General features: G+C 41.2%; 1 protein-coding gene and 1 long non-coding RNA gene across 7 annotated transcripts in view; both read left to right on the top strand.

Moving 5' to 3' along the window:
• The window catches only part of DLG2 (discs large MAGUK scaffold protein 2), a 1,420,652-nt gene that overhangs the window by 355,233 nt on the left and 1,038,392 nt on the right, over positions 1–27,027 (top strand). The window lies entirely within an intron of this gene.
• LOC129652665 (uncharacterized) lies at positions 7,431–12,413 on the top strand. Its single transcript, XR_008714670.1, has 2 exons — positions 7,431–7,536; positions 11,984–12,413. It is a non-coding gene; the product is annotated as an uncharacterized LOC129652665 (long non-coding RNA).

Raw genomic sequence — 27,027 nt, 5'->3', positions numbered from 1 at the left:
ACTAACATAGAACAAAGAGTGCTGAGATGAGATCAAGAAAGAAGGGATATTGCTGTCAAGACTAGGGCATAAAGTGGAGAAGTTGTTGTAAGAACCTTAGGTGTTTCAGGTCTTATACATTTCAAATTTGAGATTTAATGTAAAAAGCGAAAGAAATGGAAGAGGGTCATTTGGTTTTCTGAAACTCAGAATGCTAATTAAAATGATTAGAGAGAGGGAAAACAGCAGTAAAAACTAACATTTATTGATGGTGGTTTATGATATGCTTCACAAAGCATTCAACATGTTATTAACTCATTTGATCCTCTCAACATATGTATGAAATGATCACTGCTTTGTAAATGAGACACTGAGTTTTGGAGTGGTGAAGTGAGCTGAAAAACCTCACAGGATTGGTGAAGCCAGAATGAAGCCCATTTCTATCCGGTCTTAATGTTTTACCCACTGACCACCACTGTGACTGTCAGAGTGAGTCAAACCTGCAGGTTTAGAATCAGCCCTGTGCCTGCACCTGCTCTAAGTCTTCACCTTGAGATCATGGGTCCTAATCCTAATGTTCCCACAGGATAATGCGCACTCATTAATAATGAAAGAGCTTGGCCTCTGAGTTTGCTGGTCATTTCTAGTTGTGGAATTTTAGCAAGATGCTTCATCTTCATCTCTCAAATGGGAGAACATAATATGAAGATTATCTAAAATGAATGCAGAACTTCATGGTGTCTTGTACTTGATTCATGTTTATAAAATAGAATAATATGTATTTAACACAATATTTGGGTCCCAGAAGGTATTCAGCGAATGGTTATCTATAGATTTAATATTGTGATCCTTAGCTTCCGACTTCTGGAAAAATTCATGGGCATCTGCAGCAACATACCTACTTCTACCCAAAAAGACAAGCCACCTGTCCTTACTAAGTACCATTCCAAGACAAGTTCTTGTATGCAACAGTGCTATAATAAAGCTTCTTCATATAACATCTTTATTAAATAAAAGCTGTATGCCCTTAGGGAGAGAGTGGTGCAAAGTGTATAATCTTCCACTTTGCATATTGAAATTCAGCTATCAGACCTTGCAAACAAAATTCAGAGACATCTTAAAATGGAGGATGACCTTAATATTTTCCTAAAATAAATGATTAATGTAGGGACCATTAATTTCACCCATAGTCTATTCCCCAAACAGCTTCATCCATCCTGAAAAAGGCCTTTCACTTTCAAGGATAAATGATACAAATTTTTAAGAGAATTATGAGCAATCAGGTAGGTAATTTATGTTTGTTATGTATAATAAAATACATAATTAAACATCACCCCATAATTAATCAAGGCATTAAAACCTAGAAATGGTAGAAGCTACTGTCTAGGCTCATCCTGAGTCAGGGAGATTATTTATAAATAGTTGCATAGTCTTAAGACAGTTTTATTCCTGTTTCATTTTCTCCAAGTGTCATTGAATAGGTCAGTCTTGATTATATACTGCATTTGGAAATGTCCTTTAAGCTGAGCCAGCCAAGGCGACTCTCCTAAGCTTTTCAGATTAAATCTTGGGAGTCAAAATTTGAGTCCATATATAATGCTGATGCATTTCAAAATAAATCAAATAGAATGGCTTTTATCATACATATCAGTCAGTCAGTCCAAATCTGTGCCTCAATTTGTTCATCAGAACCCTATAGAGGATAAAATAGGGAATAAGTCATTTCTTTTTGGGATTGTGCAGCAATGGTCAAAATAGAAATTTCAGATTCACCTACCTGCCTTACAGAATTTTGTCAGTTGAGATGAGCAAATAGTTAAAACAAGCTGCACTGAATACTTTATTAATGATGATGATCACAATAAAATAATGAGTAAATGTTTCCCAGGTCTTATGTGAAGCACTTTGGATCCATCCGCCTGTATAATCCTCACCAGAGTCCTGTAAGTGGTTCCTAACCTTTTTGTCACCAGGAGCTGTTTTTGTGGAAGATACTTTTTCCATGGAGCACAGCAGGAAGATGGTTTCAGGATGATTCAAGCATATTACACTTAATTGTACACTTTATTTCTACTTCTATTATTATTACATCAGCTCTACCTCAGATCATCAGGCAATAGATCCCAGAGGTCGGGGACCCCTGCTAGGTGCATGCGTGTTAAGTCACTTCAATCATGTCTGACTCTTTACAACCCTCTGGACCGTAGCCTACCAGGCTCCTCTGTCCATGGGATTCTCCAGGCAAGAACTTTGGAGTGGGTTACCATGCCTTCCTCCAGGGAACCTTCTCGACCCAGAGATGGAACCCACGTCTCTTATGTCTCCTGCATTGGCAGGCGAGTTCTTTACCACTAGCACTACCTGGGAAGGTAAATGTTGGTATTTTTGTGTCACAGATGAGGAAATGGAGGCCCAGGGAAGTTAGGTCAGAGCACGATCTCTCTAGAAGTTTTAAAAAAGGGTGGAAAAACTAAAGAATATGATAGGAATTGCATGTGATGTTGTCTGCATGTGTGAGAGAGAGGTATTCTCTCCGAACTGCCAGGGTTTGCTTTTAAACTTAGTGTTGATGCCATGATAAAGAGGACTTGCACGTAATAGATGTTTTATACCATTGAATGAAATTGAAGGTTCCCAGCAGGCTCGTGGCTAGTTTTCCCCTGGAGGAGTCAGAATGTCTGAGTTGATGATTATACTGAAGGGTAAAAACCTTCGGCATTACCATATCTGTCAGGGAGAAGGATGAATAAGTGCCGAGGGAAGGTTCACTGAGCTGCCCTCATCAGGGATAATCATATTCCTTCCTTATTTTCAAGGAGTGCCCCATTTGAGAGCTGATGATAGCAGGTATTGATGGAGTGTGTTCAGAAAACCTGTGAATGAACCCTGCAGGGAGTCTACCAAGTGTGAAGGCTTCTCAAAACACAAACCTGAGAACAATGGATTGCGCTTGACCATGTCTATCGCATATTCTTATGAAGGCTTCATGTGTCTTGGGGGTGAGTGTAATATTGAGGGTACATTGCATTTCCAGAACTCCGTGGTGTCTATCCATGTGCTACCACAAAACTTCCCTTCCTCTTTGGTTAATCTTACTGGGCTGGTGACATTCTTCGCAATATACCATATCTAGAACCCTTCTGCCTTTGTTTATGCCTCTTTTTTCTTCTGGAAGGCTCTTTACTGTTCCTTAAGACACGAGTGAAGTATCACTGGGGGCCTAGTAGTTCCATTTACTCCATGTGCTGCTGTCCTCCTTTCATGTCTGCAGACCCAGGTGGAGGTGTGATGATTATGGGTAAGTAGAGGCAGAGGACTGAGCCGGGCCTGAGGGCCCTTCAAGGAAGAGTGGGTCCAGGGCAGAGACATCTGACAGCAGGAGGTAGATCCAGTTAATGAGGCACCAGCCTCTGGGCCTGATAAGGGCATTCATTCGTCATGATTCGGGTTCAGCCGCTATGTCAGTTGGTGGAGATTCAAAGACTTATTTTTAGTCTTCAAACAGCCTAGTCTGGGAAGAATCATAGACAGAGGAGTGTGAGTTCCACAAGTTATTATCTTGGGCATCTTCTGTAGACCTCACCTGCTGGGCTGTGATTCTGGCATAGAATGCCAGTGTTTAGAATAGAGGCCAGTAGAGTAAGGGCTTCCCTGGTGGCTCAGCGGTAAAGAATCTGATGCAGAAACCACAGGAGACTTGGGTGTGATCCCTGGGTCAGGAAGATCCGTTGAAGCGGTGGGGGGCAGAGAAGGGGGGGATGGCAACCCACTCCAGTATTCTTGCCTGAGAAATCCCAAGGACAGAGGAGCCTGGCAGGCTGTAGTCCATAAGATCATAGAGGCAGATACAACTGAAGCGACTTAGCACGTATACTTGAGTAAGTCCTGGGAACTGGGCTATAGGAGAATAGCTGGAAACTAAAGCTTAAAACCATGGGGTCTTTCCTGGGGCAGTGCTTGAGCTGGCAGTGGAGCAAACTCGGAGCAGTCAGCTTGGAAGGATGGCTGTTGCTTAGCTCCATCACATGGGCTGAAGACAGTATAAAACATTCTTTGTTTTGTTTTTGTTGAGCTGGGCTCTTTTTTTCTTTTCTCCTAACTTTGTCAGTTAGTGGCTGTGCTACCTTGGGTATTCTCTTAACTTCAGCAGCCTAGATTGCTTCATCTAAAATGAAGATTAATCATAATTATTTCTCTAGGTTATTCTAAGAATTCAATGGGCATTTAACTCACAATGCAATGTCTCATGGGTAGTAAAGTCTAAATTAATGGTGATATCATCACTAGCTTCATCAAAACTATTAGCATCACTATTGCCATCATAAATATTATCACCACATGTCATGGGACAGATTTTTGCTGAGCCCAACTACAGCAGAAGCAGGAATTCACACCCTCCTCCATTCTGGCACTTACATATAAACTTTATGTCAATGTCCTGGAAATTCTACTTGTCTTAATAGATTACAAGTTCAAGTACATAGTATCTGGCATTTTCAGGGTATGTTGACTAAAAAGTACAAAAATGACTTGGCCAGAATAAAATGTCTTCAGAAATGTCTCCAAAATCTTTGAGAGAGAGAGAGAGAGAGAGAGTGTGTGTGTGTGTGTGTGTGTGTGTGTGTGTGTGTGTGTGTACTCAGTCATGTCCAACTCTCTGTGGCCCCGTGGACTGTAGCCCGCCAGGGTCCTCTGTCTCCGTGTTGCCATTTCCTACTCCAAGGGATCTTCCCCACCCAGGGATCAAACCTGCATCTCTTACTTCTCCTGCATTGGCAGGTGGATTTTTTTTTTAACCACTGTGCCACCTGGGAAACCTTCTGAAAACTGTAGTAAGAATTAAAGGCAGTCTAGAGTTTGTTCATTGTTATTTACCGGAGCTTTTAAACTTATGTAAATGATATATTAAGAAACAATTGTGTCATAATAATGACACTTGAAATGTGATAGTAAGTGCTTTGTGATACTATGGACGCTTAGTTTAGAGCCATTGGATGTGATCTTATACTCTCTGCCCCTCATCAACCCCACCTCCACCATCCATCCACCTTTTATTAAGAATGAATGACAAAACACTTCACAGATATTTTCTAGATTGTCTTAAATGGTAAAAGGCATTGTCTATTTTCTCATTATAATTAAGTGAATCAGTGTATGACTCAGATCTATGTGGCCCATTGATTTCAACTTCATTTGTCATAAATGTTGCTGTCCGTTCTTGGTGGGTTTATAACTCTAGTAATCATAAGTAAGAAGGCACCTGCCTACCTTCTTATTTTCTGAAAAGATAGTGTGTGTCCACAGAGCCAGCAAATTTGTATTCATAAACACCAGCATATAAGGAGCTGTTGTGTCAGGCACATTGAAAATGTGATAAATATTAATTTCTAAACGGGTATTTTGTCAAGGATTTTTAGAATCAGCATTTTAGGTTTTTGTTTTTGCCCTTGGAGTTTTCTAAATGATAGAAATAAAAGTCAGCAGTCTTTAATAGGGTCTTATTTCTACATCCAGAGGTCTGCCAATATTTTATTTTTCTACATGGTGCAGTTCTACCCTTCATTATTGAAGAGCTGTTTTCTGCCTTTTTATGGCATTGCTCTGGTTTTCATAGGTATATGGAACAAAGGTATGTGTTCGGTTTTTGTTTTTATAAATCAGTACTCACTATTTAGGGGCTTCCAAGGTGGCACTTAATGGTTAAGAACCTGCCTGCCAATGCAGGAGATGTTAGAGACGTGGGTTCGATCCCTGGGTTGGGAAGATGCCCTGGAGGACGGCATGGCAACTCACTCCAGTATTCTTGCCTGGAGAATCCCCATGGACAGAGTAGTCTGTCGGGCTGCAATCCATAGGGTCTCAAAGAGTCGGACACGAGTGAAGTGATTTAGCATGCACTCACTATTTTTAAGTACAAACACACAAGAAAATGGTTTTCTCTAAGTAAAATTATAGGCAACAATATTCTAAGAACTTTACTATGATATATATATAAGCTTTTAACTGAAAAAAATAATCCTTAAAGTTTTAAGTGTTTAAAGGAAATGACTGTTTATATAGTGGAGTCATTGTTCCATGTTTTCTATCTTGTTTGGAGTGAGCTGCCAAAGGATCCACCTAAATGGACTGGATGACTTTTCAGTCCCAAGGCTGTAGCATCTGGCTAAAGCCCCACCTTTTTGTACCTAGATGTTTGAAAATGGAACTTGCAATGTTCATCAGTGGGGTTTGAAGCCAGCAGCTGGTGTAGACCTGGGTTTGAATCCCCAATGTGCCACCCATAACCAGCTGTGTGACTTAAGTCACCTCTTTCAGGCTTCCTGTCTCCATCTGTGAAACAGATAACAATCCCCACTCCACAGGTTCTGTGTGTGTGTGTGTGTGTGTGTGTGTGTGTGTGTGTGTGTGTGTGATTAGAAGCTATATGGAAGCATGCTCAGCCGTTAGGGCTCAGGAAATGAGCCACTCTTGCCTGGGAATTTCTAATCCAGTCTGCTACTTATGTCCTGCATGCTTTTTGTGGACCCAGTTTTCCATTCAGTAAAAAGATAGCATTACGTTAAATAGCCTCTCAAGTTACTTTAAGTTGTAAAAGTTCATAATTCGCCTTCTTGTCCAGAAAGGAAAAACTGGGATCTGCTCATCTGATGTGTACTCGGTCTCTGCTTCTGGACTTATGGTGAGGCGAGGGAGGAGGGGGAGCACACCTACAATAGGTACATTTTCAGGGAACCAGGGGACAAAGTTGATTGCACTGAAACTCAATTCAACGTGTTTGCCTGGAATGATTCAGAAAGCAATTTGGGGGTATGGTTGCCATGCTGGCACTGATAAGGAGGAAGGAAGAGAAGCGATTTGGATTGGGGATCTTTACTCCATCCTCACTGAGTGATACTGAAAAAGTAATCAGTTTGTATAAGCCTTATTTTCCTTATCTTTAAAATGAAACAAAGATTGCCTATTTGTTATAAAGATTAAATGTAGTACGCATAGAAATGAGGGCTGTCTGGGTGGCGCTAGTGGTAAAGAACCCACCTGCCAACGCAGGAGAAACAAGAGAAAATAGTGTCATGCATGAAACACATCGTATGTACTTAGAGAAGGTTACTTTCCTTTTTTAAAATCATCTTTCTCACTTCCGTTTAACCGGCCCTCAATTCCATAAACAATTTCACTCTTACTTGATGGAAAGGCTTCAACCAAAGGGTGGCAAAAAACGGTTAAGGTTCTATGCTTGATATGATTAGGGTGGAGTGATGTTGCCAGGAAAATTCTGTTGGGGAGAAAGAACCCCTGACATAAAGGGCCCTTCTAGGTCCTGCAGGGAACATGATTCCTCTGGGTTGCTGAGTGGCTCTTCTGTGAACCATGCAGTCTGGAGAAGGACTCAGGGAAGACTCATGGACGTATAAAGAGAGAAAGGCTCTTTTTTTTTTTTTTTTTTTTTTTTTAAGGGGAAGTACAGACAATTTAATATTACTGGGACATAATGTGCAAGGAAAGGAAGAGAAGGACCTGAGTGGAAAACAAGGGCTGGATCAGAGAAACTTACATATGGTGAGTCATCAGAGGATTTTAAAAACTCCTGAGTGATGTGATCAGGTTAGCAGTGAGATCATTCTGTCAGCAGCCTGGGGGATGAATTGAAAGGTGAGACTACAGACTTAAGATCAACCAGGGCCTTACTTCAGACATCTACTGAGAAATGATGAGGCCCTGAACTAAGGTGTTGATGCAGGGAAAAAGCAGGTCTGAAAGATAATTTAGGCATTGAAATTGACAAATGATGATTGCCTGTCTGGGAGGCAAAACAAACGTGGCGTCCAGATAACTCTCAGGGATCCAGTTTGGCCCTTTAGGTCAGCTCCCGCTGAGATCCCAAAGGCCCTTGCTCCCATAGTGTTCTTGCGAGTCCGCTTTGGTGGGAGAAGTCACTGTTTCTGCAACAATTCCACTGCATTCTTTTTTAGCCCACACTTAACCTCATGCCTTGAATTATTCTTGTTTGTGCTACCAGCATCTCCTCCCACTTGATTTTAAACTTGCCATGAAGCCCCAGTTTAATGCATCCTTGAATCCCCCCATAAAGCTGGTCAATTGTTTTAATTATGTGCCACTTGTCACTTGACTAGACAGGTACATTTGACATATGTCCCATGTCATCTTCTAGGCCACTGATTAAATTGTTTCTAAAGGACTGGTCTCACGAATGTCTCCTGCAGAATGCCATTTATGTCCTGCTAGATGATTTTTTATTTTCCATTTTCTGATTTCTTTTCTTTTCTTAATTTGATTCATTGCTCTGATCCCTAGACTGTTTTCTCCAAGATCACTGACACCCAGGAGAAAAATGCAGAAATGCTAAACTCTATTTGGGATTAATTAAAACTGTTGTCACTTCCAGGTTCTTTACACATTGACACTTCTGTGTCCTTGCGTGATGTGTGCTAAGTTTATTCAGTGGTGTCCAACTCTTTGTGACCCAGTAGACTGTAGCCCAGAAGGCTCCTTTGTCCATGGGGTTCTCCAGGCATGAATACTGGAGTAGGTTGCCATGCCCTCCTCCAGGAGATGTTCCCAACCCAGGAATAGAACCTGTGTCTCTTAAGTCTCCTGCATTGGCAGGCGGGTTCTTTACCACTAGTGCCATCTGGGAAGCCCTCTGTGACCTTGAACGAGATTAATCAGTTTCATCTGTTTAGCTTTAAAGGTGCTGAGTGCAGGCTAGCACCTACTTCAGGATACTTGAATGTGCTTCTGTGGACCTTGCTTTACAGAACTCGGATTTGTGAAAAGCAAGCCTGCCAAGGTGCAATGAAAAGAATACTTCTTGACAGTGAGACAGGAAACTTGGACTTTGGTGGTTTGGTCACAGGCTATCTGTACAGCCCTGGGAAAGTCACTTCCCCATTTGGGCTTCAGTGTCCTCATCTGTAAAATCAAAGTGTTAGACTAGAGTTAAATAGAGCTCTCTAGAATTCAAATACTATTAGATATCTTACAGTAGACTTGATAGGTGCAAGAGCATCTTACACTTTTAGGTATGCCTGGTCCTACAGAGCAGGGCAGGAAGCAAGGCAAGCCTGGCTGGCCTGAGGATCTAGAAGCAGAAGGGAATAAAGGGAGAAATAACCTAACCTAGGTCCAGAGGTTCCGGGGAAGCATGCCAGTTGAAAAGGCAAGGCACAGAATCCAAAGGGTATATAGTCTTAGAGAGCAGGTGGTCATCTAAATAGTCAGATGGCAAGGGGGGTAGGGGGGATTGTGGTCCCAGCAGGCAGACAGTAAAAGGCAAGGAGGGAACCCGGCAGCATGTAATGCTCAGGAGTCAGAGTCATGGAAGTCTGTCAGGGATTAGCAGGGTCCTGGCCACCTGCCTGGGTTCATGGGCAGGGCAGAGATTAAAAAGGGAGAAAGAGGAGGGGAATAAACAGGAGCAAGACCCAGTTCCAGGTTTGGCCAGCCTGACATATTAGGCAGGTCTCCAAAAGGGAGATGCAGGCAGAGAGGAGCAAGACAGAAGGCGAGTTCTCAGAACTGGGCCACCAGGTGGGAGCTGAGTTGCGGAAGGCCAGTTATAAGAACTGGGGCAAAAGGGCGGAGCCGGAATAAGAGAAAGAAGGTTAATGCTGAAGCCTCGAGTTTTAGAATTTGGGAGACTATGGAGTCTCTTCTAATCCACAGCTTTCAGGAAGCAGGGATTTCTCCTATCTCCTAGCTGCCCATCTTCTACAATTGACTAACAGCCTCCTTTCCCTTGCCTGGCCTCTCCCCTCCCATCTGTCTCTCTGTCCTTATCAGTTTCATTGAGGATGTACCGAATGCAAAGTAAGCAAGAGTAAGGGACACTCTTGGGAAAGAGCTCTAGGAACAGGAAAATGGAAAATCACAATTTTGATAAATGCAGCAAATAAGTATGTACAGGGCTTCCCTGGTGGCTCTGATGTAAAGAATCCACCTGCCAATGCAGGAGATGTGGGTTCAATCCCTGGGTCAGGAAGATCCCCCGAGAAAGAAATGTCAAACCACTCCAGTATTCTTGCCTGGAAAATCCCATGGACAGAGGAGCCTGGAAGGCTACAGTCCATGAGGTCGCAAAAGAGTCAGACACAACTAAGCGACTTCACTTTCACACCTTTCAGGTATGTGCAAGGTACAGGGTGTGCTGAGCAGTTAGAAGCCGATCCCATCCAGAGAAAGTTAGGACCATGTCCCAGAGGAAGCAGTCTTTGAACAGAACCTTGAAGGACAGGTGGAGAGGTGGGAGATGGGCCGACTGGGCGGAGGGAACTGGCTTTGTGTGTGGATATGGAATGGACACGTTCAGGGAATATAAGGGGTTAAGTGTGGTGACTGCATGGGGCTGGGGTTGGGTGTTCTCAGAGATCAATGAGGGAAGAATATGGGGGATTTTCCAAAAGCAAGTGTACTAGAGTTGATTACAAGGAAGATAACATTCTTGGTGGAAGAGAGGATAAGATGGAGCGTGGTGGTAGCAAGTGAGACCAAGAAGGAGGCCATTACTCAGGGTCCTGGCAAGAGCCAGCGGGGATGGAGCCAAGGCTATAGCAAAGGAGATGAACAAAAGCATCTAATCTAAGGAAAAGAAGCAAGAGGCCCACAAGATGCAGCCAAAGGAAGTCATAAGCAGTTGCGAGGAGTCAAGGGCAAAAAATGAGGAAACGGGATTGAGTCTTCCCTTCAGTGTCACTGAGTGAAACCTTCTCTGTCTAGATGTTCACTTCATCAAATTCCCAGTCTCCCTTTCCTGGATTTTTTTTTTTTTTCTCCTTAGTTCTCTCTAGTATCTATCATACCACATATTTTATTTATCTTGTCTTCTATCTCCTCGCAGTAGAAGGTAGCTCTCTGAGGGCAAAACTTTTGTCACTTAAGGTCACTATTTTACCCTTATATCCGTTGCACTCAGGACATCCCCTGGTGTGTGTGTATGTATGTGTAAGTGTGTGTGCGCTTAGTCACTAAGTCCTGTCTGACTCTTCTTGAACTGCATGGACTGTAGCCCGCCAGGCTCCTCAGTCCATGGGATTCTCCAGGCAAGAATACTGGAGTGGCTTGCCATTTCCTTCTCCAGGGAATCTTCCCAAATCAGCAATTGAACCCACATCTCCTGCATTGGCGGCAATATAGTAGATGGTAAACACTGAATGAATGAAATCAAGGCCCCAGCAGCCAAGGACCAAAACTTACAGCACAGAAAGACATACCGTCATAGGATATTTGACATGAGAGGAACCCTAGAGACCAGACTAGACACTTGATTTTACAGAAAGCAGAAGCGATTGTTACAAGGTTGCACACAGAGCGTGTCAAGCGGAGATAATAGAAAGTGAAGGGTCTGCAAGTGTGTGTGTCCTGGTCTCCCAGGGGCTGATTGACATGCAGGAGAGGAAGTAGGGTGAAAGTGTTACAGCCTGGCTGTTGAAGACACTGGGCTACAGGTCATTCATTCCTGATCTCACTAAACTGAAACTTGCCAACATCAAGCAGAGAAACTGTTCGATTTCCTTTTGTAACTGAGACATACTGAAACAATTGTTTCTTCCGAGGACTTTGCTCATCCGTTTTGTCCTTTCTTGTCCCCATTTGTAAATCTCTGTTCTCTACCCGACTCCCAACAACGCCCCACACACATCAAGCATTGTTACAAGAATAAAGGAGCCTCTGAATTTGGGCATAATGTATCAATACCTCATCTTGTCCACAGTATAATAGTATTTCTGTTTCCTTCCTGTTTTCTTTTCCCCTCAATAAACATTAGCACTGGGTAAACACCAAACCATTTGGTCTATAAAATGTGAATGGCAACATTTGGTTATTTTTTGTATCTAGAAATGTTAAAAGATTTTAAAAGATGTGAAGATTTGAAAGTATGTGAAAAGTTAGATTGCTACTTAATTTTTCATCAATGTGTCCATTTGCTCATTGTTTCTTTCATTGCTTTGTTCTCTTGTTCAGCCTGTATTTCCTTTGCATTTCCTAGCTCTAAAGATTTGGGTCGTTGGGAGTTCAAAACTAAATCAAGGAGTTTGCTGCTGCTGCTAAGTGGCTTCAGTCGTGTCCGACTCTGTGCGACCCCATAGACGGCCGCCCACCAGGCCCCGCCGTCCCTGGGATTCTCCAGGCAAGAACACTGGAGTGGGTTGCCATTTCCTCCTCCAATGCATGAGAGTGAAAAGTGAAAGTGAAGTTGCTCAGTCGTGTCCGACTCTTAGCGACCCCATGGACTTCAGCCTACCAGGCTCCTCCATCCATGGGATTTTCCAGGCAAGAGTACTAGAGTGGGGTGCCACTGAATCAAGGAGTTTACAACCTGGTAAAGAGAAGATCAAGCAAAAGCAAATTTTAATTATTTAATAAATATGTATCTAATTTGTGTCCTCTGTATTTATATTAAAGTCATTTAACAAATACTTGCCAATACCTGCACATCCAGTCTCTGTATTAGAAAATGTGGATCCAGTAGGAGGTAAGACAAATGCAAGAGCCTGTCCTTATAGAAATTACAGACCAGCTGAGGACAAATGTGAAGTGTGTGCTTCAGTGAAAAATTGTGTGAGGGGTGCTTGCTTTACCTCGGCAAGAAGAGAAGCTTCTTCAAAGAGGTGGTATTTGAGTTGAACTCAAAAGAGTGAGTAAAAATGAACTAGGTAAAGGAGGGGTGGAAATGGGGAGAGGGAGTCAAGGTAGAGGGAACAGCATGCCCTGAGACAGGAAAGGCCTTTCTCACTAAAAGATTAAAAGAAGACCAGGATGGGTGAGAGCAGCAAGGGGGAAGTTAGACTAGAAAATAGGATCGTGTGTTGTTATGACACCCACAGCAAAACCATATTGTGTAGAAAGCTAGAAACTACATCAGGGATTTTGCTCTTCTGCCTCAGGGTGATGGGAAATCAATAAAGGATATACACAGGAAAGGATGATAAAACTTTATATTTGGAGGACTGGACTGAGGCAAAAGTAAGTGGGATGGGAAAAATAAGGGATGCATGCATAATACAATAAAAATTCAAAAGATCACTTCCTCTGAGAACACTGAAGAAGTTATTAACAGAAGAGGTGCCTTTGGACCTGAGCCTTGAAGAAGGAAGAGGATGAAGGCATGTTGGAATAGGAACTGTGAATCATCAAGGACATTTTCAACAGAAGGCCAAGTGGGGGAGGTCAGGGAGGTGCAAAAGCACATGGGGGATGGCAAGGCAATGGTCCTGACTGGAGTATAGCACAGACACCTGAATTACGTGACTGAGGAATAGATTGAAAAGTAGAAGGGAGGGTGGAAAGGTTCGAACACCCAACTATTTAAATTTTATTGTGTAATTAAGAGGGAGTCATTGAAGGATTTGGCTTCCCTGGTGGCTCAACGGTAAAGAATCCGCCTGCAATGTAAGCGATGTGATCCCCGGGTAGGGAAGGTCCCCTGGAGGAGGGGCATGGCAAGCCACTCCAGGATCCCTGGCTGAAGAATCCCACAGACAGAGGAGCCTGATGGGCTATGGTCCCTGGGGTCACACAGTCGGACACGACTGTAGTGACTGACCATGCACGCACATTGAAGGATTCCAAGCTGACAGTGCCTGATCACATCTGCTTTCAGATCGTTTGCTGTAATCACCGGAGAAGGCAATGGCACCCCCTCCAGTACTCTTGCCTGGAGAATCCCATGGATGGAGGAGCCTGGTGGGCTGCAGTCCATGGGGTTGCTAAGAGTCGGACATGATTGAGAGACTTCACTTTCACTTTTCACTTTTTATGTATTGGAGGAGGAAATGGCAACCCACTCCAGTGTTCTTGCCTGGAGAATCCCATGGACGGGATAGCCTGGTGGGCTGCCATCTATGGGGTCGCACAGAGTCGGACGTGACTGAAGTGATGTAGCAGCAGCAGCAGCTGTAACCACACAGCAAAGTGTAAGGGGGATCGGAAAGAATAGAGTTTGGAGGGAATAAGAACAGTTGGGAGTCTAGCACAAAAGACTTGGCTGAAGCCAATGAAGGCTTGATTGAGGGTCGTGATAGTGGGAATGGAAAGGATGCAAAAAATATTATGGAGGTAAAACAAACAGAAATAGACAACTGATTGGCTGTGAGAGAACGTGGAAGAGGTTTAAAAACTGCTCGGTGTTGTCAACACCTCATTTCATTTGATCTTCAATGAAAAATGTGAGGGAGGTAATACATGTGTTGTCCTGGAATACAGACTGATTGCCACATGATCTCTTGCCCACATGCCCTGAATAGTTGTGCCACTATGTAGCAGTTTTTGGATGACTCCCAAATGAACTGAGTTTTAAATGTTAACCTACTAACAGTTATCTCCATGCCCTATTAGCAATCAACTGTACCATCTGTTCCTACCAATAAAACATATCTTCTGGAAAAATGAGAATGGTGAAATATTAGATGTTAAAAAAAAAAAAGACTGAGAACTTTATTTTATAGCACTGCATACTCTGGGAAAAAAATAGTGTGGGAAAGAATTTCCACTTTTTTGTTAATATATAAAGCTTATACTAAGACACGTAAAATATATAACAAGTTCTATGACTTACATTGCCCATTTTTTAAAAAATGAAAGACCAATCTTGAAATGATTCAAATGAGAAGACAGTTCTTCTCTGGAAAATCTAGTGAAAAAATTGCTGGACTTCAAATAGAACAAGAATTTCAAATTCATCTCTATTATTTTTAGAGATATAAGCTATATTTCACTTACGGTCTCTGGGTCTTAGATTTCCTGTCTGTAAAATGAAGATAACAACACCTGTCCTTACTAAATCATAGGTTTGTTATAAGAATCAAATGAGTTGATGTATGTGATTGATAATAATCACAATATCAGACCTAGCAAAAGACACTTCACTGTAAAAATTCAAATGTCGCAGACTTGATCTGTGAGCCTCTAAACATGTATCATTGACCAATAGGGAAAAACTGTTATATTAGATAATGAAGCTTGATCACTGGGTTTTTCATTAGAATCCCAAAATAATTGGTCATGTTATGTGTTACATCACAAAAGGGTGCTACACCTGTGTTGTGAAAATGATGGTTTTTAAAATATGGTCCTTGGACTAGCAAAACCACAGACTTGCGAAAAACGCAAATGATCAGACTCGCCCTTACTATGTCAGAAACTGAGGGTGGTGTTCATAATTTTGTGATTTAAAATTCTCTTCAGGGAATTCTTATGAACACTAAGATTTGAGAACCACTGATACAGAGGAAAAAACCTGGACTCTATACTCAAGCTGAGTCAAATTTAAGTTCTGACCTTTAACCGTGCAATGACCTTAAACTTCAGTTCAGTCACACAGTTGTTCTGACTCTTCATGAACCCACAGACTGCAGCACTCCAGGCCTCCCTGTCCATCACCAACTCCTGGACCCTACTCAAACTCATATCCATCGCATTGGTGATGTCACCCAACCATCTCATCCACTGTCATCCCCTTCTCCTCCTGCCTTCAATCTTTCCCAGCATCAGAGTCTTTTCCAGTGAGTCAGTTCTTTGCATCAGGTGGCCAAAGTATTGGAGTTTCAGCTTCAGCATCAGTCCTTCCAATGAATATTCAGGACTGATTTCCTTTAAGATTTACAGTTAGATCTCTTTGCTATCCAAGGGACTCTCAACAGTCTTCTCCAACACCACAGTTCAATAGCATGAATTCTTTCGCACTCAGCTTTCTTTATAGTCCAACTCTCACATCCATAGATGACTACTGGAAAAACCATAGCTTTTACTAGATGGACCTTTGTTGGTAAAGTAATGTCTCTGCTTTTTAATAATGTCTAGGTTGGTGATTTCTTTTCTTCCACGGAGCAAGTATCTTGAACTTATTCTTTATCAATAACTGCCCCCAGAATTTCCTTGCTGTGGTGGGAGATTCAGAGGGATATAATAATATAGATGCATCTTATCCCTCTTAAAACACTGGCCTAGTGGCTAGGCTGACATAATACTTATTAGTTGTTTTGCCTACATAAAACTTTTCTTTCTTTATTCTCCCTCCTTTTTTTTTGTAAAAATTTCTTTGGATGAAAATAATGTTCCAAGAATTGAGTTTTTGGTTAATCTGTTGGACCACAGAGAGAAATGGCTTATCTGAAAACTTATCTAGGAAAAAACAAGGGATTTTTTTGGCATTTAAAACATAATTTTCAAAGTATATAGGCTGCTCTGTAGATATGTGTAATATATGCTTTCAAAATTCATAGTAGTGCCTGTATCTTATGAAAGTTCATCTGCTTCAGTCATATCAAACATGCAGTTGAAAGACAGCTGCTGTGGAAATGACATGAGTTCGCTTTAAGGGTGTATCGATAGCAGTTAAGTGTAGCAGTTATTTGAGGGCACCGCCTAAGATGACTGCTGCTAAGCATAAGATTAAGACAGGAGGGCAGGTCAGAGTCTAGTACACTTTATTCTTCTGCTAGAAATGAGCTCCGTAGGTGTTTACCTTAAGTCCTAAACTATTTAAGAGTACCAAAGAAATTTTCAATGAAGCCTCTTGGACAAGGAGGCCCGAGGAAATTGTTCTATTCAACAGCTATTTATAGAGTACCTACCACATATTAGGCACTCTTCTAAGTGCTGGACAAACAAAAGTGAGCAAAACAGAAGCAGTTCTTGTCCTCATTGAAGGAACAGCATAGCAGGAAGAAGGGCATTAAACAAATGACCACAAAAATAGGTACATAATTATAAGTTGTGATAAGTTCTTAAAAAAAAAAAAAAGTACAGGGTGTTTTGAAAGCATGCAATAGGAGGATCCGTAAGTCTCTGCCCTTGAAGAGCTTACAACCTTCTTTAATATGCTTTGCATCTTTTATGCTTGAAGTAGGACAGACTGACCAGAGTTTTAGCTACTAAATAACTGTCCTGCTGCCTGACCTTAGGAAAATTACTTAAACTCATCAGGATTCAGTTTTCTCAACCATAAAATGGAACAGAAATGCCAACCTGGTAGGGTTGTTACGAGGATTAAGTTAAAGGAAAAAAGAGAACTGTGTGTGCTTGGCACATAGTAAGTAGCTCCCTGAGTGTTAAGTATGCTAAACAGGAGGAGGAGGAGGGTGATGGGATGGTGACCCAGCGATGATGCAGTAGTCATTGGGATGGGGCAAAGTTAGTAACTTAAAATTCTGTACTCTTAGTACTCAGGCTAATATTTGTTCTTAGAGGGGGAACAAATTACATGGGGCTCCCCTGGCGGCTCAGACAGTAAAGAATCTGCCTGCAATGCAGGATTCCTGAGTTGGATCCGTGGGTTGGGAAGCTCCCCTGCAGAAGGAAATGACAACCCACTCCAGTATTCTGGCCTGGAGAATTCCATGGACAGAGGAGCCTGGTGGGCTACAGTCCATGAGGTAGCAAAGAGCTGGACATGACCGAGCGACTAACATTTTCACTGTCACATGTATATGTGTGTGTGTATACATATAGACTATAATGAAAATATTATAAAAAATCTTTGAAGAGTCTTTAAACACACACACACACACACACACAATATCTAAAATCCTCTGCCTAGTCTACTTTTTGGCTGTGTGCTGACAGAGTCCAGGGTTTTAACATGAAAGAATAAGAGGGAAATGATTTCAATTCTGGTCTGCTCTTTTGATGATAAAGCAGTGGTGATCCTCAATTTTCTAAGATAATTATCAATGAAGGATTTGGAGAGGAGGGCTTTCTCGTGAGAGTGGACACAGAAGCATAAAAAGACACATCAGGTAAACTCACTACCATTATGGTCCTAACACATTCTCAGGACAGTGGCAAAGTAAAAGGGGGGAGTAGATTGAAGCCTGCAGTCCTTGCTTCCAGTCCTGTCTCTATGGTTCCAGGGAGCTGTGTGGTCTAAATAATTTCCATGAGCCTGTTTCTTCTTTTGCAAAATAGAAATGAAACTCGACATATTTAGTCAGTGAATTTCATGTTTACTTTATGAAGTACACCTATTTTAGGTAGACCTAGTATCTTGTAAGGATGGTCAGTATTGAACAAGATGATACACGTGAACTTTCTTTTAAATTTTATAGTACATAAGCCTAAAATTATTTTTCACAATACTGTTACCCTCATTTGGACTTTATACTTTTACATGTAAATTTCCTGTCTTCCACAAAACTGTGTATAAGCCCCTTGAGTATCAGCAGAATGCCATATCTGTTTTACTGTCTCCAAAATAGGTGCATGCCTGCATGCTAAGTCGCTTCAGTTGTGCCCACCAGGCTCCTCTGTGCATGGGATTCTGTAGGCAAGAATACTGCAGTGGGTTGCCATGCCCTCCTCTAGGGGTCTTCCTGACCCAGGAATCTAACCCATGTCTTGTGGGTCTCCTGTGGCAAGTGGTCCTTTTTTTTCCACCACTGGTGCCATCTGAGAAGCACCCGAAATAGGTGAGCAAAGCATAATTTTCAAGCACATATTGACTGAGCTGTAGAGGATCTATCACATCTGAAGAAATCAGAAAAGTTGCTTGGAGAGAAGGAGCACAATAGTTCTAGCGGTGGCATGGTAGCAAACCAAACGAGCTAGCTTCCATAGACAAGCACACGGCTGTGTGCAGTGGGTGGGCCAGGCCTGTGGAGAAAGTCATCAGGTTGCTGGTGAAGCCAAACTTCAGGCAAAGGCAAGTGCCTTGGACATTCACAGAATCGCAAAAGGAAGAATCGCAAAATTCTCCACTTACTGGTATTCACTAAATGAACTTCCATATTGAGTTCAAGAAAGGACAAAGATGTCATCATGGCTCCTACCCTCAAAAAGTCTACCATCCAGTAGGTGAGGAGAGAAAGATGCATTTAGTACAGTTTGAGAAGCTCTGATATGGGATTATCCATGAAATGGCAACCCTGCTCCAGCATTCTCACTAGGAAAATTGCATGACAGAAGAGTGTGGTGCGCTACAGTCCATGGGGTCACAAAGAGTCAGACAGGACTCAGTGACTGAGGAACTAAAATAAAAGAGAGGGGGATTAGAAAGGAACCCCCTCCCCTGCCCCCCACTCCCTGCCAGACAAGGACGGGTTCTTGTGGAGGGGTGAGGCTTGAGTACAAGAGGAGGGGCACCAGTCAGGGCGCTGAAAGAGAGAAGGGCTTTCCAAGCATTTTCAGTCCCTGCATTCAGGTGGTGAGCAGCCTAAGGGAGGTTCAGGTTCTTGTTTAAGCTGAGAGATGTGTATTCTGTGTGAGACATAATTGAGACCCCAATTACTTAATTTGTTAGTGGTTCCTCCCTCTTTATGCATGCCAGCCCTAATTTATTCTTTATCTATAATATGCATATTAAAAGGTGAAAATGTGAAGCTGTAACTGAGAAAGTGTCATAGAGTTCTGGAAATGAGTTCACTGTAGGAGTCTAAACACAAAATAAAAACCAGCTCTTAAAGCTACTTCTTTACTGAGCGTTTTGAGTCAGCAGTAATTCTGGGTCTAGAACATGTATTGTGCTTCATAAATTGGGCTGACCCAGAATATTGCAGCTGATGCTACAACATAAATCATACAGACTCTTATTTTGCACAATAAGGATTGTGTGAACTCACTGCCAGCTCTGTCCCTCACTGGAGTGAGGATAATGTTTGTGGGTTATTTGCTTTGATTTACCTTTGCTTCAGCCTAAAACATCTGGGAATATCAGCTACATTGGACTGCTTAACGTACCCTTAAAATGAAGATATGAAAAATTTTAATCAATAAGGAAATACAGATTGCAAATGTGTATATTTCAGGTCTTTATTAAAGTTGTGTGAGTGTGTGTTAGCTACTCAGTCATGTCCGATTCTTTTTGCCTCAATGGTCTGTTAATGGAATTCTCTAGGCAAGAAGACTGAAGTGGGTTGCCATTCCATTCCCCAGAGGATCTTCCTGACCAAGGGATCAAACCAAGGTCTTCTGCATTGAAGGCAGATTCTTTACTATCTGAGCAACCAGAGGGCATCTTAAAAATTCTCATTCCTGTTGGTTCCTCGTTTGAAGGATGGAAGTGGATAGGGAATAGCAGTCTTTCCTGGGTTGCAGGCCATAGTAATCCTCCAATGGCTTATTTCCAATCCTTCCTAGGTGGTGCTAGTGGTCAAGAACCCACCTGCCAGCGCAGGTTAGATGTAAGAGACATGGGTTAGATCCCTGGGTCGGGGAGACACCCTGGAGGGAGGGCATGGCCACCCACTCCAATATCCTTGCCTGGAGAATCCCATGGACAGAGGAGCCTGGCAAGCTGCAGTTCATAGGGTCGTAAAGAGCAGGACATAACTGAAGTGATTTGCACTTATAAGATTGCTGGCTTGAGCAATAATAATAATCTCTTTTTTTTTTTTAATAGTACCACTAGCATTTGTCTTCTCCTTCTCCTGTTCTTTGACACTTTTGCCCTCTGCTTTTTGCCTTCTTCTCCCATACCTCTGGTTCTGTTCACAGGCTTTCTTTTTAAGAGCTTTCAAGCATACTGCTTGGTTGACACTCCCTCTGCAGGTGATCTGATGAATCCACTATGATTACCCTGGCACAGTTGATCCCTTTTATTTCTGATGTCACCAAAGCTCTTTTTATCATCTGGTTAAAAGAGCTATAGGAAGAGTGAAAGGAAAACTTTCACGTCTGAGCCATCCTAAGTAACACTATCACTTAGATTCCCATAGTCTTATTTTTTTCTTGATAGAATTCATTGTTATAAAAATAAAGCATTGTGAAGAAAGAATTCATGTATAATTGATTTTTGCATCAAAGCAAATTATGGTTCATTTGTCCCAGGTGAAAACAGAACCATTGTTAATTTTCATGTCCTGACAAAAATGTTTTCTTCTAGACTCAGTTCAGTTCAGTCACTCAGTTGTGTCCAACTCTTTGAGACCCTATGAATCACAGCACGCCAGGCCTCCCTGTCCATCACCAACTCCTGGAGTTCACTCAAACTCATGTCCATCGAGTCGGTGATGCCATCCAGCCATCTCATCCTCTGTCATCCCCTTCTCCTCCTGCCCCCAATCCCTCCCAGCATCAGAGTCTTTTCCAATGAGTCAACTCTTCACATGAGGTGGCCAAAGTACTGGAGTTTCAGCTTTAGCATCAGTCCTTCCAAAGAACACCCAGGACTGATCTCCTTTAGAATGGACTGGTTGGAGCTCCTTGCAGTCCAAGGGACTCTCAAGAGTCTTCTCCAACACTGCAACTCTAGACAAGTAGTTATTATAACTTTCAAAACCTAGTAATAAGCCTGAGTCTTTAAAAATAGAGGAGAAGTTGAAAATGTTGGCATGCATTAGTGGCTTTAATGCATGCATTTTCTCATGATTAGAAGGTAGTATATGAGGCAGGGGAAGTGAAGTAAAGTTGCTCAGTCATGTCCGAGTCTTTGCGACCCCATGGACTGTAGCCTACAAGGCTCCTCTGTCCATGGAATTTTCCAGGCAAGAGTACTGGAGTGGGTTGCCATTTCCTTCTCCAGGGGATCTTCCCAAGCCAGGGATCGAACCCGGATCACCAGCATTGCAGGCAGACACTTGACTGTCTGAGCCACTAGGAACTCCTATAACAATGGTGTTTAATGCAGCACAGTCCTATAGCTCTCATATCAGTGTCCCACACAGTTAGTGATAGAGCTCTGAACCACAGAGCCCTGCTCCTTCTACCTTCTCCTTCCTCCTGCTGCCACCTTCATCACTTGACTTCCAAGACTGTCAAATATTCAGTAATAGAAAAAGAGGGCTTGGGGAATTGTATAAGAGGTTTTATAACAAGGCCTTAGGCTGGCCCACGTCACCCCTGCCCACATTCCCCTGGACGGAACACAGGCAGTGGCGCAGATCGAATGACAAGGAAGGCAGGGAAAGGTCATTATCTTGTTGATCTAGGAAAGAAGAAAGCAATTTGGTGAATACATAAGCGTGTCTCATTAAAAATTTATAATTTATAATGATTATTTCATAATTTATTAAAATAGTTCCCATCCCTTTTTCCTGTTTCAAAAAGAAGTCTCCCTCAAGAAGCTCTAACAAAGAGAGTCAGTATATATACGGTTAAAAGCACAGGCCTTGGAGTCATGTCAACTTCAGTGCAATGTTTTCCTTGCTTTTGTTGACCTTTTGCCTTCTCTGAAGTCTTTTTCTTTATTCTTGAATTTTCTCATTCAATAGTTGGGAACCAAGATACCTAACAAGAAGATGCCATGAAGATAAAATGAGATAATGTATGGAAAATAGGAAATAGTCAATAAATGATAATGTTGTTATTTGTAGTGTTAGTAAAAAAAAAATAGTGTGAAAAATATTAATACAAGAGACATTTTCAATTAAGCTTCTTTCAGTCCTTCACGTTTAGGGCATTTTCTTTCATTCACACCACACTTTTGCTCCCATTGGAAAAGACTCTGATGCTGGGAGGGATTGGGGGGAGGAGGAGAAGGGGATGACAGAGGATGAGATGGCTGGATGGCATCACTGACTCGAAGGATGTGAGTCTGTGTGAACTCTGGGAGTTGGTGATGGACAGGGAGGCCTGGCGTGCTGTGATTCATGGGGTCACAAAGAGTCGGACACAACTAAGCGACTGATCTGATCTGATCTGATCCTGAGAAAAGGTGTTCTGCAGTATGAGAGTTAGGGCGCTGGGTGAGGAGACGAATGCTCCTAGTTCACAGACTTTACAGCTTTTTCATTCTGTGGGGTTAGGGGTTTCTAGCTGCCCCGTCCATGGGAATGTGATGACTGTTGTCCCAATGGCATTAAGGATGACTCACCAGAGAGCTTGTTTTCGCCAACTCTCTCATACTCATCTGTACTGGGGAGGAGTCCCAGTTGTACTTCTTCGGCAGAATGGCTGACTGAGGTTTTTCTCTCCCTAATTTCTGTGAAGTGCACTTTCTCCTTGATGTATGCCCATAAATCAAAGACATTTGCAAAACAAGTCAAATATTAAGTCTAAGGCTTAAGTGAATTGATCACAATGAAGTGAGTGACTTCTCGGTCCGTGCCCGTGCAAGAAAGCAAGTGTGTCATTGGGCATAGGATGTTTCTTTCCTGTGGTTAAAAATGAAATCAGAGTCCAATTCCAACATTTATTTATCCTAAGCATCTTTTATGAGAGCTTTCTCTGAAGAGATATGGTGAAAGACTCTTGTCAGTAATGTTTTAAATTTTGCAACAAAAGCAGCAATGAGGATATTTAGCTTTTGTAAACTTAGTACTTTGAATTACTCAGTCCTTCCTAGGAACTCTTCACTTAGCTGAGAGAAATTTTATGGGGAAAAAATGGAACTGTAAGTGAAATATATTTTCATTTTGGTTTACAAGTAGGATGATTAAAGCATTAAGTAAATTAAATACATTGCTCACATCACATGGTAGAATGTCAGTGGCCAAGAAAACTCAGGTCTCTTAATTTCCAGGTCCATATGCTCATATTAAAACAATTTGTGTTTTATTAGCCCTCTTATTGTTTGATATGCCAAAATGACTCCATAAACATTATAGGAGAACATGTGAAAGATTATTTAGTCTAGTTCAATACCCTTGGGCAACTGAATGATTAAATAATTCAAAACAGGGATTTTTGTTTCTGGTAATATGTTGGATTAGGTTGTTTGGACCATCTTTACTCTCAGATCACAACTAAAAATGTTGGATATATTAAATTAAAAAAAATAAGCAAACAAAACTTCTTAAAAATACTAGACAACCAACAAGATAATGAAGAATTATCAGGCAGAAACCTAAGTGAAGGCAGGAGCCTAGAGGGTTCGTTTTGAACTGAAGCCACTTCTTCCTTGAAGGTGTTTGCTGAACCAACTGAACTTGAACTTTAAGACTGATCTACAAAGACTCCAGATTGAAGTTCTAAGGTATAACTTTTAAAATACTTATCCTTGCTGTTTGAATTAATTGGAGAGAAGCTTGAGTACTATTTAGTACAGAAAACTGTAATAAAGCTGTCTTAGCAGATATGAAAAAAAGAACTTCAATAAAGGAGGCAAAATCAAAATGAAAGACAAAGTTGAGAAAGTGTAACAGCAAATTAGTAAAAGCTGGAGAAACAATGAGTAAACTAGAAGATATTTTATAAGAAATTATCTAGAATGCAGAGAGAAAGAGTTGGGAAATATGAGTAGCTAAGAGACATTGAAGATAATTAAGAAGGACTGATCAGTATTTAATAGAAGCTGCAGAAAGAGAAGATATATAGAGTGTGTCAGAGTTAATACTTGAAAAGATAAATGTCCAAGGATTTTCTGGAATTGATAAAATGCACTGATACACATATTCAAAGGTGATTCATGAATATCAAAGAACTTATAAAGTCTGTGCCAGAGGAAATGCATGGTGAAAATGCACAACACCAAAGATAATTAAATATATATATATATACATATATATATATGATTATAAAGGGATATCTTAATATTAGCTGAGGAGGAGAGACAATGTATATCCCAGCATATATTGAGACCATAACTCTCATTCCACAATTTTATCTTTAAAAATAAAGGGTTGCTGCTGCTGCTGCTAAGTCGCTTCAGTCGTGTCTGACTCTGTGTGACCCCATAGACGGCAGCCCACCAGGCTCCCCCGTCCCTGGGATTCTCCAGGCAAGAACACTGGCGTGGGTTGCCATTTCCTTCTCCAGTGCATGAAAGTGAAAAGTGAAGTTGCTCAGTCACTCTGTCGTGTCCGGCTCTTAGCGACCCCAAGGATTGCAGCCTACCAGGCTCCTCCATCCATGGGATTTGCCAGGCAAGAGTACTGGAGTGGGGTGCCATTGCCTTCTCCGAAAATAAAGGGTAAATAAAGACATTTCTGAAAAACAGAACCCGAGTTTGTTACCAGCAGGCCTCATAAAGGGTTTCCTAAAAATGCCCTTAGGAAGAAGGAAAGTGATCGTAGATTGAAAATCCAAGTTGCTAAAAGAAGGGTAAATCAAGTACTATATATGTAAGTTAATCAAAATGAACATCCATTTATTAAAAAAAAAATAGGACCAGGTCCAAATATAAGAAAAACAATACGTTAATTATAATTAATTATATTAATTATATATGATTAAAATATTTGTAGTAAAGATATGGAATAAGTTTAGATTTTAAGAAGCATACCTGTTATTTCAAGGATCACCACTAAAAATAAAAATAAGTAGAGAAAAATAAATCACATGATTAAAATGGCAAAATGGCAAAAAATAATTATCAAACTAGGAAACAAGTGGGAAAAATCAGAAGCAAAAGTAAGACTATTACTAGAAAGCCAGATATGTCACTAATTATATTAAATGTTAATGAAACAATTGCTACAGGAACCAGGTAACCGAGTATCAAAACATAATGGTAAAAGAAGTAGACAGGTTGCCCAAGGAATATATTTTTTGTGGTTCTGTTTCTGTGTAGTTCAAAATAGGTAAAACTATACTACACTGTCAAATAATTCAGGGTGGTAAAATCTGTAAAGAATAAGGAAATAATTCCTGCAAAAACCAGAATAGTGGTTACCTATAAGCATGGAGAAAGGGAAGTATTTGGGGAGTGGCACTTCATTTAATTGTTCCTTAAACTGTTCATATATGTTTTTATAGACTTTTCTACAAATATGTTTTATATACATATTTCTTTCAGTAAGAATGTTTCTAGATAGTACACAAGTACATGAATGATTTTGTATGCATCTTCACTATGTAAGCATTTCCTTGTGTTTCTTTATTTCTTTTGAGCAGACTCCCAAAAATAGAAATCCATGGATCAAAGATACTAATGTTTTTAACATCATTATTAACAGTGACTCACACCAATTCTGTCTGATTTTTAGCCCTTTTCTTAGAGTACACATTACTTCCCACATATTGTTATTTACCCCAAATTTTATGTCCTCTTTTATTGTTACTTACCAAAAATTTTATGTCTCCTTTATCTGTACGAGTATCAAAGCCTTTCTCTTTGCACCAACACTATCACTTAAAATATCCATCTTCTAATTAACTTGATAGGCAATTGCTTTTTATATTTCCAAGAGTACTTACGCTGTGTTAAAGATATAGTTTATCATTATAAGAAAGTATGGTAGAGGAGCTAAGAATGTAGCCTCTGACCCCAAACTGCCCAAATCAGTATCCTGTGTTTTCCATTTGGCAAATCTAATACAGTTATGTTAAGTTTAAAAATAAAATAAAATTAAAAAAAAAAAAAAAAAAGAAGAAGCTATGGAATAACGGCCAAGGTATTTTACCTGTTTCTCTGTTTTTTCATCTGTGAAATGAGAACAATAACAGAATCTATCCTGTGGGATTAGTGAGAGGATTAAAGGTAAACTGTTTCAAACACTAGATAATCAATATATGTTTGCAAAGACTTTATGATTGCACAAAGGAAATGGCAACCCACTCCAGTATAAAAAATAGAACAAAATGAATTTGACCTCAGCACAAAGCACATCCCTTGTGACATTATATCTATAATTAGTAAACTATGATATGGCCAGTGTAAAAGCCAAGTATCAACCTGCTCCTTTAGGAATATTGACTGACTAATCTCCTAGACATTCTTGTGCCCTAAGGAGCTTTAGTGTTTAGCACTGACGAAGGGGAAAGAGTATCAATCAGAGAGAGATCCAGAATGACTATCAGTTCAGTTCAGTTCAGTCGCTCAGTCGTGTCCGACTCTTTGCGACCCCATGAATCGCAGCACACCAGGCCTCCCTGTCCATCAGCAACTCCTGGAGTTCACCCAGACTCACGTCCATCGAGTCAGTGATGCCATCCAGCAATGATGAATTACCGAGCTACATTCCTGGCTCTGCAGTAGGCACTTGGAACACTGTATCGAGCAAGGCATTGCATGCTAGCAGGACAGAGGAAAACAAACACTGAGTCATTGGAAGAAGAGACACAAGGTGCAGGTCGATCCCAGGTCATAGTCTTAGGACATCAAGAAGAGCTTTCCAAAAAAAAATGGTCAACAGCACCTACCAGTGTACAAACCTCTGTAGATAGACCATTTCATCATTGATTCTTCACAAAGACCCTGTTACATAGATACCCAGTCCC

This window comes from Bubalus kerabau, chromosome 5 (assembly GCF_029407905.1).
Source record: "Bubalus kerabau isolate K-KA32 ecotype Philippines breed swamp buffalo chromosome 5, PCC_UOA_SB_1v2, whole genome shotgun sequence".
NCBI classification, from domain to species: Eukaryota; Metazoa; Chordata; class Mammalia; order Artiodactyla; family Bovidae; genus Bubalus; species Bubalus kerabau.
This window is presented reverse-complemented; position numbering and strand designations above follow the sequence as displayed.